This window comes from Poromitra crassiceps (assembly GCF_964638095.1).
Source record: "Poromitra crassiceps genome assembly, chromosome: 4".
In the NCBI taxonomy this organism is placed as follows: Eukaryota; Metazoa; Chordata; class Actinopteri; order Beryciformes; family Melamphaidae; genus Poromitra; species Poromitra crassiceps.
The window spans coordinates 45,343,675-45,356,814 of NC_139626.1; the positions used below are offsets into that span (position 1 = coordinate 45,343,675).

At 46.3% G+C, this 13,140-nt stretch overlaps 1 pseudogene across 1 annotated transcript in view; it reads left to right on the forward strand.

The window, feature by feature from the left end:
• Positions 1 to 3,874: 3,874 nt before the first annotated feature.
• LOC310775805 (derlin-1 pseudogene) overlaps positions 3,875 to 13,140 on the forward strand; it is a 94,204-nt pseudogene continuing 84,938 nt past the window's right edge. Inside the window, exons 1-2 of the transcript in view lie at positions 3,875 to 4,628; positions 5,499 to 5,628. The product of the transcript in view is annotated as a derlin-1 pseudogene (transcript). The remainder of the gene's footprint in view (positions 4,629 to 5,498; positions 5,629 to 13,140) is intronic.

Below are 13,140 nucleotides of genomic sequence, written 5' to 3' on the forward strand. Positions count from 1 at the left end.
ATCTTGGACCCCTTACGTGGGATCCAATCCCATACACGTTGTCTCTTGTGAACACATGGGCACTTTATGCCGCTGGTAGCACATGTATGTCGGTTTGTTTTTTCTTTTTCATTTCCTGTGTCTGAGCCTGCTTGCCTTGTATATTGTTCTATTAAAAAAATAAAATAATACTCCTGTCAGTGCCCCTGATCAAGGCAATGGCAAAAAGAACTGGAGTTGGTCCCCGGGCGCTGCACTGCGGCTGCCCACTGCTCCTAGTTCTAGGAAGGTTCCTAGTAGAGGGTGGGTCAAATGCAGAGGATGAATTTCCCCATGGGGGGTAAATAAAGGATAACTTAAACTGTGCGACAGGTGTCAGAGGGCACTCTGTCTCATGCCTTCTGGTTCTGCCCTTCACTGACGGAATTCTGGGCCAAATTATTTGACTGGTACTCTAAGGCCTACGAAATAACCATTCAGCCGGAGGCAGAACTCGCCATCTTCGGCTGCTCGGAGTCCTCTCTGAACTTCCCTACGGCTGTGCAGCAGTCTCTGACACAGGGGACGATTGTTGCCAAAACGTTAATTCTGAAGGAATGGAAGTCGTCCTCTTCACCTTCTTTCCAAATGTGGTTGATGGACATGACCTCTGTTATACGGATGGAGAGACTTAGGTTCCTGAGGACCAACTCACTTAAAAAGTTTTCAACCATTTGGGGCCCGTTTCTAGCATACCTTCACGAGGTTAGGGGTGACGGGTGACTCGCCCAGCTGGTTTCTCATGGAGCCCTTGCGTGGGATCCCAGGCACAATATCTCTCACAAGCACATAAGCACCTCATGTGGCTGTAATCACGTTGTAATTTTGAATGTCGATAATATATACATGTTTTGTTTTTTGTTTTTTCCTGTGTCTGAGCATGTTCGTTTGTTTGTTTGCTTCACACACACACGCACGCACGCACACACACACTAGAGGCTATACTTACACACACACACACACACACACACACACACACACACACACACACACACACACACACACACACACACACTTAACCTCCCTGCTAAATTTCAGCTTCCTAGGGCGAAATCTGCCCGCTAAAGCGTGGTGAACTTTTTGTGAAGCGAGTGACTTATAGAGCTGCTGGCCATGCTGGCCACAGCTACAAAGTGTGCATGTAAACACAGCTACTGTCTGTCATAAATCACTGATGATATCACTTACAGTATGTATACAGGGAATCCGCGGGCTCTTGAAAAGTATTAAAAGTTGATATATCAATTTAGGGAAAATTAACTCATTCATGGCCAGTTTAGGACTGCCAATATTTAGCACAGGCCAAAGATTTTCATAATTGTTGGTCATCTTTCAAGACCCACAGTAAATTATCTATTAGCACCAGAGTGATTTGCAATACCTCAAAATGAAGATGTACGTCTCTGGGTTCACCAGGAAAAAAAAAGTGAGCTTTTAGCATGTTCTGTACTCTACTTATATCCATTTATATACACCCTGTTTTCACCCAATAGGTCTCTCTGAGATGACAAACAGGAGAAAATGCAATTTCTGTAAAATACACATTCTCAAGCAGAACTCGCTCTCAATTCTTTTATTTTGAACTGTATTGACATCAGACATGTAAATACTATTCGTTATGACACAAATGAAAAAAAAATATATATATATATATATATATATATACACATGAAGTGCTTTTTTTTTACATTCAACAATACAGCAGTGTGAGTGAGTGTGCAGACAGACAGACAGACAGACAGACAGACAGACAGACACACCGACAGACAGACAGACACACACACACACACACACACACACACACACACACACACACACACGATCCCCCTTCGTTGCGTGATTTCTAACCCCACATAGGATAAGCAATAACCACGCCCTGTGGCGCCGGGATTGGCCAGGAGCAACACTGGAGGGCACGCAGCCCAGCGATTTCATGAACCAACTGAATAGCTCTTGAGAACAGACAGCGGGCTGCTGTGACTGCCGCTTCTGCCTTGTGTGTTTATTTTGTTTTGTTCTGGTCCACCCGTCGTCGTCCATGTCTCCCTGTCCTAGTATCCTCCCTGCCTGATCGTTCCCGTTTTCCCCTCGGCTATTCAACACGTCCTCACCGCCCCTCTGATCGATCATTTCCTCATTCCTCCGATGATCAAACGCATCTCTGGATTACCGTTTTCTCCGGCTGGCACACAGGAAAGCGACCAGCTCCTGCAGCGCGCGAGGGGCGTTTCAATGGCATTTCTCCTGTCTGCACAAGGCAAGCTCCTTATCCGTTTTCTGCTTTTCCTCCTGCTCAATTTCAAAACAACAGCTGCGGTATGTGTTTGTTCACGTGTTGTCTTAGATGATAGGGACCTGATACTATGTCAGGGGCTGGGGAAGTGTTTGAACTACGCCCTGCAGTAATAAAAACAAAAACACGTCAAACACGTCATTGGCCCTCTGGGCTATTCCTGATAACACGTCAAAGACGTCATTGGCCCTGAATGAGTTAAGGCCCTTAAAAAGTATTAAAAAAGTCTTAATCATCATCATTTGATGAGGTATTACATTTTGTAGCTATTGTGCTGATTGTGTTAAATGGGCATTATGCGATCTCATATCAATCGCAGACCCCCTGAATTGAATGGAAATTGTATTGTGGCAGACTTTGTGATATCAGCAAATATTGTATCATTGTCCAAGAATCTATATCGTGTTGTGATGAAACGTGTTTTACACCTCTCGCTGATTGTGACAAAAGCGGGTCTTAACACATTCACTGCCAGCCGTTTTTCAATACTGTAGTTAGCTTCTGCCAAGGTTTTTTTTTGAGGATTTTGGCTCATCTTTCAAGAGCCGAGGATTCGTTTCTGTTAGGATTTTGTGAACACACAATATCTCAAAAGAACTAATAGAATGTGTGCTTTCTCTGTCTAAAAGAGTTAGTTTGTAGAGTTAGTAGTTATGTAAGCATTAGCAGTTGAATACAGCATGGTTTCAGCGTCAGAAAATGTATTCTGAGATAAACGGCTTTTTGTGAAATTCGATAGAACAGTCACTTTAACCATTCATTTTTGGCATCAGTAAGACGTCAGACATCTAAACAATAGTTTTGAACAGTAATTTCCTCCATAACAGCAGGAAACCCCCCTCTGCTTCCAACTCCTCCCTCCGTGGGCGTTCTCCTCCGCCCTCCTTGGCTCTGCAGCGGGTCTGTGACAAACGAGTTGCTGCTGCCTGGCTGCTGCCTGGCAGTCTGGATGGGGCTCGCTGGATGGGTTTCGTTCGTTTCTTGGCGTTTCGGTTGAGAGCTCTGATCAAGCTCTTGCGATTCTGGGCTTATTTATGGTGCGTGTTTCAAAGTGTGCATCCAGTCTATTCTTGGAACCCCCCACCGTTGCCACCGCTGTGCGTCAGCGCGAAAGTGAAAGCGTTTTCGCCATCCATTTTACAGTATGAAAACGGCTTCCTCGCGCTTTTCCCTCCAGTTTTGGCTCGCCTCTTCCTACTCTGGAGAGACATGTCGCCACTCAGTGGGTCGGTAAAATAGATTATACACATTCAATACCTCCAATATTGGTATAGGAGACGTAAAAGGGTTAGATCAACGTCCCACCGTCAAAAAATGACGTAAATGACGTAATGTTAAAAGGTACAAGTATTGGATTTAACTGAATGATTCCTGCATATATCCTGGTCTAGAATTGGTGATGTCACCAGTGTGAGTTCACTCGAGCCTCGAAGATGATGTCATCAGTGATGTCGCTGATGATGTCATAGACATTGTGACATCATCAGTGATGTCATAAGTCCTCCCGGCAGAGGCTATACTGTAAGTAGGGCCGCTATAACATGGCTGCGATCATAGGGAAAGATGTCAGATATCGCGGAGTGGTTCAAAAGCATCCCCTTCATCACCCGGTGTTGGTTTGCTGGGTCGATTGCTGTTCCCTTGATTGGGAAACTGGGGTTGATTAGCTTTGAATACCTGGTACTATGGCCGGAAAAGTTCTTCCACAAATTTCAACTCTGGAGACCAGTGACTTCCGCCCTGTATTTCCCAGTAGGACCTCGCACTGGGGTTCTGTACCTGTCCAACCTGTACTTCCTCTATCAGTGCTCCTCTCAGCTAGAGACAGGGGCGTTTGATGGCAGACCAGCAGACTATGTCTTCATGCTCCTCTTCAACTGGGCCTGCATTGTTATAACTGGGCTCAAGACGGACATGCAGTCGCTGATGATACCGCTCATCATGTCCGTTCTGTATGTCTGGGCTCAACTCAACAGAGACAAGATGGTATCCTTCTGGTTCGGAATACGATTTAAGGCGTGTTATCTACCCTGGGTCATCGTGGGCTTCAACTACATCATGGGAGGCTCTGTGGTGAAGGAACTGATAGGGAACCTGGTGGGTCACCTCTACTTCTTCCTGATGTTCAAATACCCAATGGAACTGGGAGGGCGGTCCTTCCTCTCCACACCGGAGTTCCTGTATCGGTTCCTACCCAACAGGCGGGGAGGGGTGTCGGGCTTCGGAGTACCTCCCACCAGGACACGACCAGGAGATGGGGGAGAAGGAGGACGTCACTACTGGGGCCAGGGCTTCCGTCTGGGGGACGACCATGGATGTATTAAAAGAACTGGATAGGGGACGAGCCACGCCCACCCATGCATTCGGACGGACGCTGCTCACTGGCGCATGAAGCCATCATGGGGGGGCTTTCTTCCGGGTTTTACTTCCTGACCATGCGGCCCAAGGCGAAGTGCGCATGTGTGCCATGACGTATTCGATGACGTCTCCCACCCCTCCCACCCATGGATTGTATTATAAGAAGGAAATACACCCGTATACAGCTCTTAGTGGCTTCTGAAGAAAAAATGACCCCATAAAAAAATATTTGATAATTAAAAGAGTCGTTTTATACTTTGAGTGACACCCGGAAAAAATTCCACTGGGTTTAACAGCTGCCGGGAACCCCATGCAAGTGGATGGGAATTTTCCTTTCTGGGCTGCATGGCGTCACGTGACTTGCTATACAGAGCTTCGCCACCATGTTCAAATGGCTTCACAGCCCAGCGCTATTCCTGGGGGCTTGGGGACGACTGATACAGTAGGAGAACAGAGGAGCGTGGTTCTCCCTCCCCCTTCTTCCCACCACAAAGGGGTGTGCAATTGATGTTCTGAGTTAAAACGCTTGCTTAACTTCCTTGCAGAGGCTGTAAGTAGGACCGGTGCAACTCGGGCAGGAAAGCATTCAGTTAGGGACACCGCGTACACGAGAAGTAGGGAAACAGTGGATGGATCAATGCAATAGGAGGCGGTAATGCAACATAAAGGATGCCAACTTGCCATAAAACACCACAGAAGAATTAGAACTCGAGATCTCGGCATCACCAATTCTATGCACAGCCATCATGTACTTCAGAAGATTCTACCTGAACAACTGGTGGATGAGTTCAATGTCTCCAGCACCCAGTTTGTGGGTAATCTCTTGCAGCGGGGCAGGAGAGGGTCCTGGAGCAGACGCTGGAGTACGAGCTCCTGCTCATCCAGCAGCTCAACTTCCACCTGGTGGTCCACAACCGCTACGGACCCATGGAAGGTCTGCTCATGGACCTGAAGATAAGGTATCCTCTGCTGGAGAAACCCAGAGTCACTGAAGAAGAGTGCCCTAACAGCTATTCTGAACAGCACGTCCTTTGCTCATCATGGAGAGTTACCTGGCAGAATGCCTGGGACTTAAGGAGGACAAGGAGGCCCTCTAAAAGATGTATGACTCAATGAGAGAGATGAAAAACCTCATAAAGTATGAACTTCCCAAATCAGAGGAGGTGAATGTTTACAAACAGAAGTTGGAGAGGATCCATGCTGCATAACCACAAGCTCAAACAAAAGAACATGAGGATATGAGGATGAAGCCAATGCGGAAGCGCACTTAAACCTGCATTCTTTCGAATGGCCTGCAGGGGGAGACCCATTGGTAGGGCTGGCACGGATCATGGATAATCCATGACCCGTACGGATCAGCCCCCACTTTCGTTTAATTTAACGTTTAACGTTAGTGTATGAGAATGCCTGCAGCACAGCCAGACACAGACAGGCATCATGGCAAGCACAAGTGAGCTTCCTCATCCCTTGTCGTCGCTGTAAAGTCTCTCTGAAGGCTGTGGCTAGTGGCTACTAAAGACAACAAACTTATTTCAACACCTCTGAAAAAGCACAGGATAGCGAACAGCGTGTTGCGGGCTCCACAAGATAACGAGAGCACAACACACACACACGCGCACACGTTTCACGAACACATATCACCGTTGGACGGTGAAATGTTGCCTTGGACACATAACAACAAAACAACACGTGGGGCCACCGAGTAGCTTAATGTAGCATCAACATTATGTTTCCAGACTCACCCGGTCTGGTCTGTATCCGTGTCAAGTGACTACGTTAGCACGCAACAGCCAGGAAGTTAGGCGCAGTGCCACCTAAAACAGGAAGTTGGGTTGTTCTGCCTTCAGAGTAAAAGCATAAATTGTGTCATGAGAAAAAAATATTTTTTGAGCTGTGCAGGGCAACAAATGGTTAGAGAAGTATAATAGTATTAAAAAATCAAATCGAAAATCTAATTTTGAGAGAAAAAATCTGATATAGCCTATATATTTTTTTTTTGCTGATCCGAAAAATCCGTGATCCGTGGCTCAAAATCCGTCACGCGATCCGATCCGTGGGTTTTCTGATCCGTGCCAGCCCTACCCATTGGTTTGTGGACTTCCGTTTTGACGCCTCACGTATGGCATTTTGCTCATTGCCATCTTGGACCTTGACATGAGACCAGGGGTTTCCCACAGCACGGCCTGCTATTGGTCCGTGATCGGCGAGCTGTGTGATCAATGGACAAGCGACCTGTCAATCACACCCCAAAACATAGTCTGCAACTACAACATAGTCTGAAACTAGTGATTGAGACATAAACTCATTAGGAAAGTGTTTACTGAGGGTATACTTGAGGCTTCAAAACAAGTCCACAAACCAATGGGTCGCCCCCTGCAGGCAAAGAGGACACTTCCTCATTGGCTTCAGTTTTGACAAACAAGAGCTACCCCCTTGTACTGTATGTAACACATTTATGTGTGATGAATGGTTTACACTTTAGATGAGGGGATGCAGAAAGCCTTGTAAATGAATTGTAATTTATTTACACATCATTTATAACAGGTGAGGGACACGTCATTTACTAAAGGTTTATAGATGACTTACAACACATTTGTGATATGTTAACATAGAATTTATGAATCATCTACAAATGTATATTAATGTTTTATAAATGGTTAGTTCATCATTAACTAAAGGCTTATAAATGACTTACGACTGAACGTTATTATAAAGTGTTACCGCTCTTGGAGGTGCTTGAGCTTGAGGGAAGTTGTGTTTTTGAACCAGGTCATCTCCGCTTGTTTGGTTTCAATGCCAGCATTCTATCCAGGTGTGCCACTTTGGCTGTTGGGGGATTCTATTGCAAATAGGACTGATAAGCTCATATGGCATATGAGCATATGTCAATATAATAACCATATGTATGTGCATTGCTTATATAGTCATATATATTGGCATGTAGTAACAACCCATATGATCATTGCTTATGATGAGCATATGTTGACATTATGCAAAAATGAGAACAAGAGCCTCTGAGCAGAAGAAAGGCACGCGGACAGACTGCGCTGACACAGCAGACGGCCAGGCCACAGACACACAGCCAGGCCACAGACACACAGCCAGGCCACAGACACACAGCCAGGCTGTGCTGACACAGCAGACGGCCAGGCCACAGACACACAGTCAGGCCACAGACACACAGCCAGGCTGCGCTGACCCAGCAGACGTCGATGCTACAGACACACAGCCAGGCTGCGCTGACACAGCAGACGGCGATGCTACAGACAGAACTTCCCAGAATAGATGGAGAGATTGGCATTAAAGCCTTGCACATGCCGCCACAAATTCTGCCCCCAGGACAACACGAGAGTGGAAACGGTCTACCATAAATAAATGTTTGCTTGTCACTTAAAGTGTGTGTCAGTCTCACGTTTATGTCTGCGGGGGTGACCACGCAATTGTGTGTGTTTGTGTGCGCACTAAAACCCTCGGAGAAAGATAGCAGAGCTGTGGCTGTAAAACAAAGTGCAGGCCTAATAAAATAACAGGTGGAATGTTAGGGGTGTGTTAGAGGTGTAGACCCGCCGACTAAAAGATCAATAACTCCAGCAGATTTATGTGGAAGCCAAACTTTTGCGTCTGCGCTCCAATCTTTCCTTTACTGACACTGTTGTTTAAATTACCAAAGAGGCACAGACATGCACAACAAATAAAAGCACTACAAGAACAGGTACCAGCGACTGCTAATTCAACTCGGCTGAGGGATAGGCTACCAAGGTTAGGATAGGGTTAGGATGTAGATTAGCTAGATCTTTTGGTTAGGGATTGTTGGTAGGTTATAGTAGGTTGACTACTATATACCCTCTCTCTCTCTGGTGGGGGGGCTGAGGTGCAGACAGACGGAGGCTGACATTTTGACTGGTAGTCACCTCAGGCGTCACCTAATATAGGCATCTATTTATCTCTCTGTGTCCTCTATAAAGAAAGACAAATTGAGGGAGGTGTCAGACAAAAAAAAAAAAAAAAACATAAACGAAATGAGAGAATGTGGAAAGTGCGTCTGTGTGTGTGTGTGTGTGTGTGTGTGTGTGTGTGTGTGTGTGTGTCTGTGTGTGTGTGTGTGTGTGTGTGTGTGTGGGGTGGGAGGACCTCGTCAGTGCATCAGGGAGTGATTTCCCCTGCGTGATTCACTATTGTTGTCTGAAGGGTCAGCTAAAGGTCTGCATGTAAAACCCAATGGCTGCCTGTGAATATGACAAAAATCATCCTTTTGTCTGGGGGAGCGGACAGCTAAGCCTATTAGTGCTTCACCAAGCTGCAGGCCTGTGTGTATGTGCGTGTGTGTGTGCGTGTGCATGCGTGTGCGTGTGTGTGTTTGTGATTGTGTGCCATTATGTTTTCAAGGGTAAAAACACATCCTGCCCGGTGACAAATTGGGAAGAGATATTTTCTTGTTATGTAAATGCGGCGCTTGTTAAGGACACGTTTCCCCCCTGCCAGGTCTTGTTTGCGTAATGGCAGATCATGAAGGACTCTTCAGCAGAATAGCCTGGGATAGCTCTTCTCTCATTTAGACGTGCTGGGCTCTGGTTTGTGCTTTTAATTGTGTGTGTGCCAGAGCTTAGAAGAGATTCTGCTAATGAAGCTGCATCGTTGTATTAACCTCGCCCCGGGTCTCTCCTCTCTTTCGCGAGATACTTTTGGTTTAGTCCTCTGACATCTCATTTCCCACCTGTTTTTTTTAAATGTGACCTGTATCCAGATAAGTGATCTGGATCTGGATCTGAACCCACATTTAAAAACCAGGTGTAAATGGGGTGTGAGTGATAAATCCTGGCCTCATGAGAAGCCCTCCCTCCCGAGCATAAACGACACAGCAAGAGCAGCTGAGCTCCTCCACAAACCTTGTGCCAGCACCTGTTAAGATTCAAGTTCAAGTTGCATTTTATCGTCATTCAAGCTATACACAAGGCACAACGAATGTGGGCTCCCTTACTGTGATCACGCGCATTTTCAAAGTCGGCCTTCATTTTGATGGAGGGGCATTTTTGGGGGGCAGTTTACCTTTAATTGATAGGACAGTTGATAGACAGAAAAGGAGGGCAGAGAGAGAGGGGATGACATGTGGCAAAGGACCACGGGTCAAATTCGACCCCGGGTCAACCACGCAGTTCACACAGTACGCCGAAGCAACGCTCAACCGAAGCTCTACCTACGCTGAACCCACAAGTTTCATTTAAGCGTCCTTGTTAACAGGCTAGGCCGTTCACACCCGCACACGTGCCATGCTGACGCCTCGCCGAAGCCACGCTCACGCCACGCTGACGCGATCGCTCAGGATTGACGCCGATTTTCCAAGCGTGACGCGTGAAGCCATGAGCCATGTTCAAGGCGCGAGAGTAGAGGCGCTGAGAGGAAAAGAGAAGGCGTCTTGTGTGAACGGTAAGGCGTACGTTCAGCTTGTGCCTGCTTCAAGCTTCAGTTCTGCTTACGTTCGGCGTCCTGTGTGAACAAGGGCTAACTAAGCCTTTGTGGCACGCATTCTACCAGGTGAGCCCCGGGTCGACTGGGATGCCCCGGCAACTACACCTGTAAGGTTTCTTGACTGCATCTTGGTTTTGATGCTATCGCGTTCGCAGAATCTGTCCACAGACTGGCAAAATACTCAAAACCCCTTCTGTGGTCTTTCCCGCTTCAATACAGTAGGTGTCTCCAGGACCACGTTTTGCCACAATGACACACACACACACACACACACACACACACAAGCACACACACACACACACACACACACACACACACACACACACACACACACACACACACACACACACGCAAGGTGAAAACAATACCAACTGATGATGTCGCGGTTGCTACTGTAAATCCTCATGAGCCATACAGTCATTGTATAGAAGGAGCATAAGGCAAGCTGAAATGACATGCCCAGAATCCCAGGGTATGTGATTCCTTATCGAGGCGTATTCCGAGTGAAACATGGTAGAGAGGCGGGACATAGCGTGCGTGGAGGAGTTTGATTTGACCGTTGGAAAGTGGGCGTGTCTATGGTGAGGGACTGGATGGACTGAGTGAATGTGAGGCGAGTGCTGCCCTGCCCGTGCCTCTGAGCAGAGGGAGACAGCAGACAAATCTGACACCTATACCGTTCACGTTTCAATAACAGTCTACTGTATGTACAAAGACTATATGTAAAATACAGAGCTAATCATGGAGTGCACCTATTTAATGATATATTATATCATTAAATAGGTGCACTCCATGACCACGATGTGATCTAAAATACGGTTAAAATCTCATTTTTCATTTCGGCTCGATGTTAAGTGTGTGAGGCTCTCACCACTCTCGTGAGACTCTCAGCACCTGCTTCCTATCCTGTAAAAAAGTCTAGATTCCAACAGCACATCGCTTGATTAACCTACAGTGCCAATTAGCTTGAAAGACCCTTTGGGGAACTGTTGTATTAAATGCAGAGCTGGAATCTACGCAGGGGACTCCTGAACAAAGAAACTGTGTCTTCCACTGACCCATTCTCGGTTGGCAAACTGGTCCACATGAAGTATTTTGAACCAGGCGTTCGAAAACCTTCATCATTTTTTAGGTCAACTGGCCGCCATTTAGGCACACAATCTCAGTGCACGTTCACACCGTACGCCAAAGCCGTGCAGAACTGAAGCTTGAGACAGGCTCAAGCTGATCCGAGTCCTGTTAACCGGTCCCACCAGGAGCGGTCTCTTTTCCTCAGCGGTGCACGGGCTCGGAGCTGCTCCTCCTGTTCGTGTGAACGGACTCGCCTGTTAACAAGGACGCTGATGAAATGAAACGGCGTGGCTTTGGCGTGGGATTGGCGTATGGTGTGTGAACGTGCACTTCGTTTTTCTTAGGAACGGCACCACAGTTGCAGACAGGCAGGACTTTGGACTGAAGAGGCGTAACTTAAACATAAGCAGTGGCGTGCCTGACCAAGTTGGTGCCCTAGGCAAGATTTTTGCTGGTGCCCCCCCCCAAAGAAAATATAATAAAAATGATATCGCAGCTAATTTTCCACCACTGCAGTGCAGGCTCAGAATCGCCCGGCCTTCCCCCACTCTGGGAAAAAGGTCCGAGCAGGTAGAAAGAAGGGGGCGCGGCCGCGCAGGGGGTGGGGTGGTATGGATTAAGGACCATGGTGAAAGTGCTGCAGCCCAGGCAGCCAGAAAGCCAGAATTAGAAAAATGATTTCACTATTATATTACTTTAGACGTTGTGCTTATTTTTTGTCTACTATTGTAAAATATTCGTAGGCCTATTATCATGAAAAAGTATTTGTAAAAAAAAAAAAAAAGAAAAAAAAAATTACCCTCTCTGGCGGTCCTAACGGCTCAAGCGCCCCTAGCATTTGCCTAGTTCGCCTAATGGACGGCACGCCACTGAACATAAGTTTACATGGGTGCTGATTCACCCACAAAGTGCTTTAGAGTGGCAGCTGGACATCTGCACTGTACCTTTGCTACCTGCACTGCACGCTCAAAGCTAAATGTAATTTAGCAGCGCTCTTCAGAACGCTCCATCTCTACTTTGAGTTGAGTTGAGTTGAGTTTATTTTTTTCTCGAACACTTTAACACAATGCATTGAGGTCTTTATTGAACCAGCTGCTTCCTGATACTATTGATTTGCTTTTGTTTGTCAGAGCATACCACTGTTTCATTATGCACGTCATATTTTACTGTATTTTACTGTAACATTGTATTGAATTTTATTGTCTCCCTCATATTCCCTGTTCTCACGCCATTTTTATTTGCTCTTTTGACTTCCAACTCAGACAAAAGGTGTTTACCAAATGTTTTCTATGGCAATTATTTTTGTTTTCTTGGGGGGGGGGGGGGGGTAACAATGTAAACAGAGATGGTTTCAAGAAAATCCATGCAGAGAGAGTTAAAAATATGAACTTAAAGTGGGGCCATAGAGTGCATTGTAGACATATGTTTACAAATAAGATCCCTGTAGGCTAGGTTTACTGCTTTAAAGAAAAATAAGCAGCAGATGTACTGAAATATACATGAGTGGATATGTTCCCTTGTTTGTTCTTAAATTAGAAAATAAAACGTACCGCCTCGCGGATTCCTGCATTGGTAAAAACAAGGCATAAACAAACACTTTGAATTGATCTTTTGTTTCTTTCATCTCTTGTATGTCATGTAATTTTGGGTCATTATCAAAACAAAGTGGTCATAAACAGGCACAAAGCAGGAATCTCACCACAGGGGGTGCGATGTTTGAGTTGGTGTGTGTGTGTGTGTGTGTGTGTGTGTGTGTGTGTGTGTGTGTGTGCGAGCGAGTGAGTTTACTTTATTTTATATGGACATCACAGAGCATTAGTCGTGTGTGTGTGTGTGTTGGGGGGGGGGGGGGTCCTGAATTGATAATTGCATAATAGAGTACCACAGAGATGACGTATTTTTGTAGGCGGAAGGCGGAAGTCCCGAACATGTTG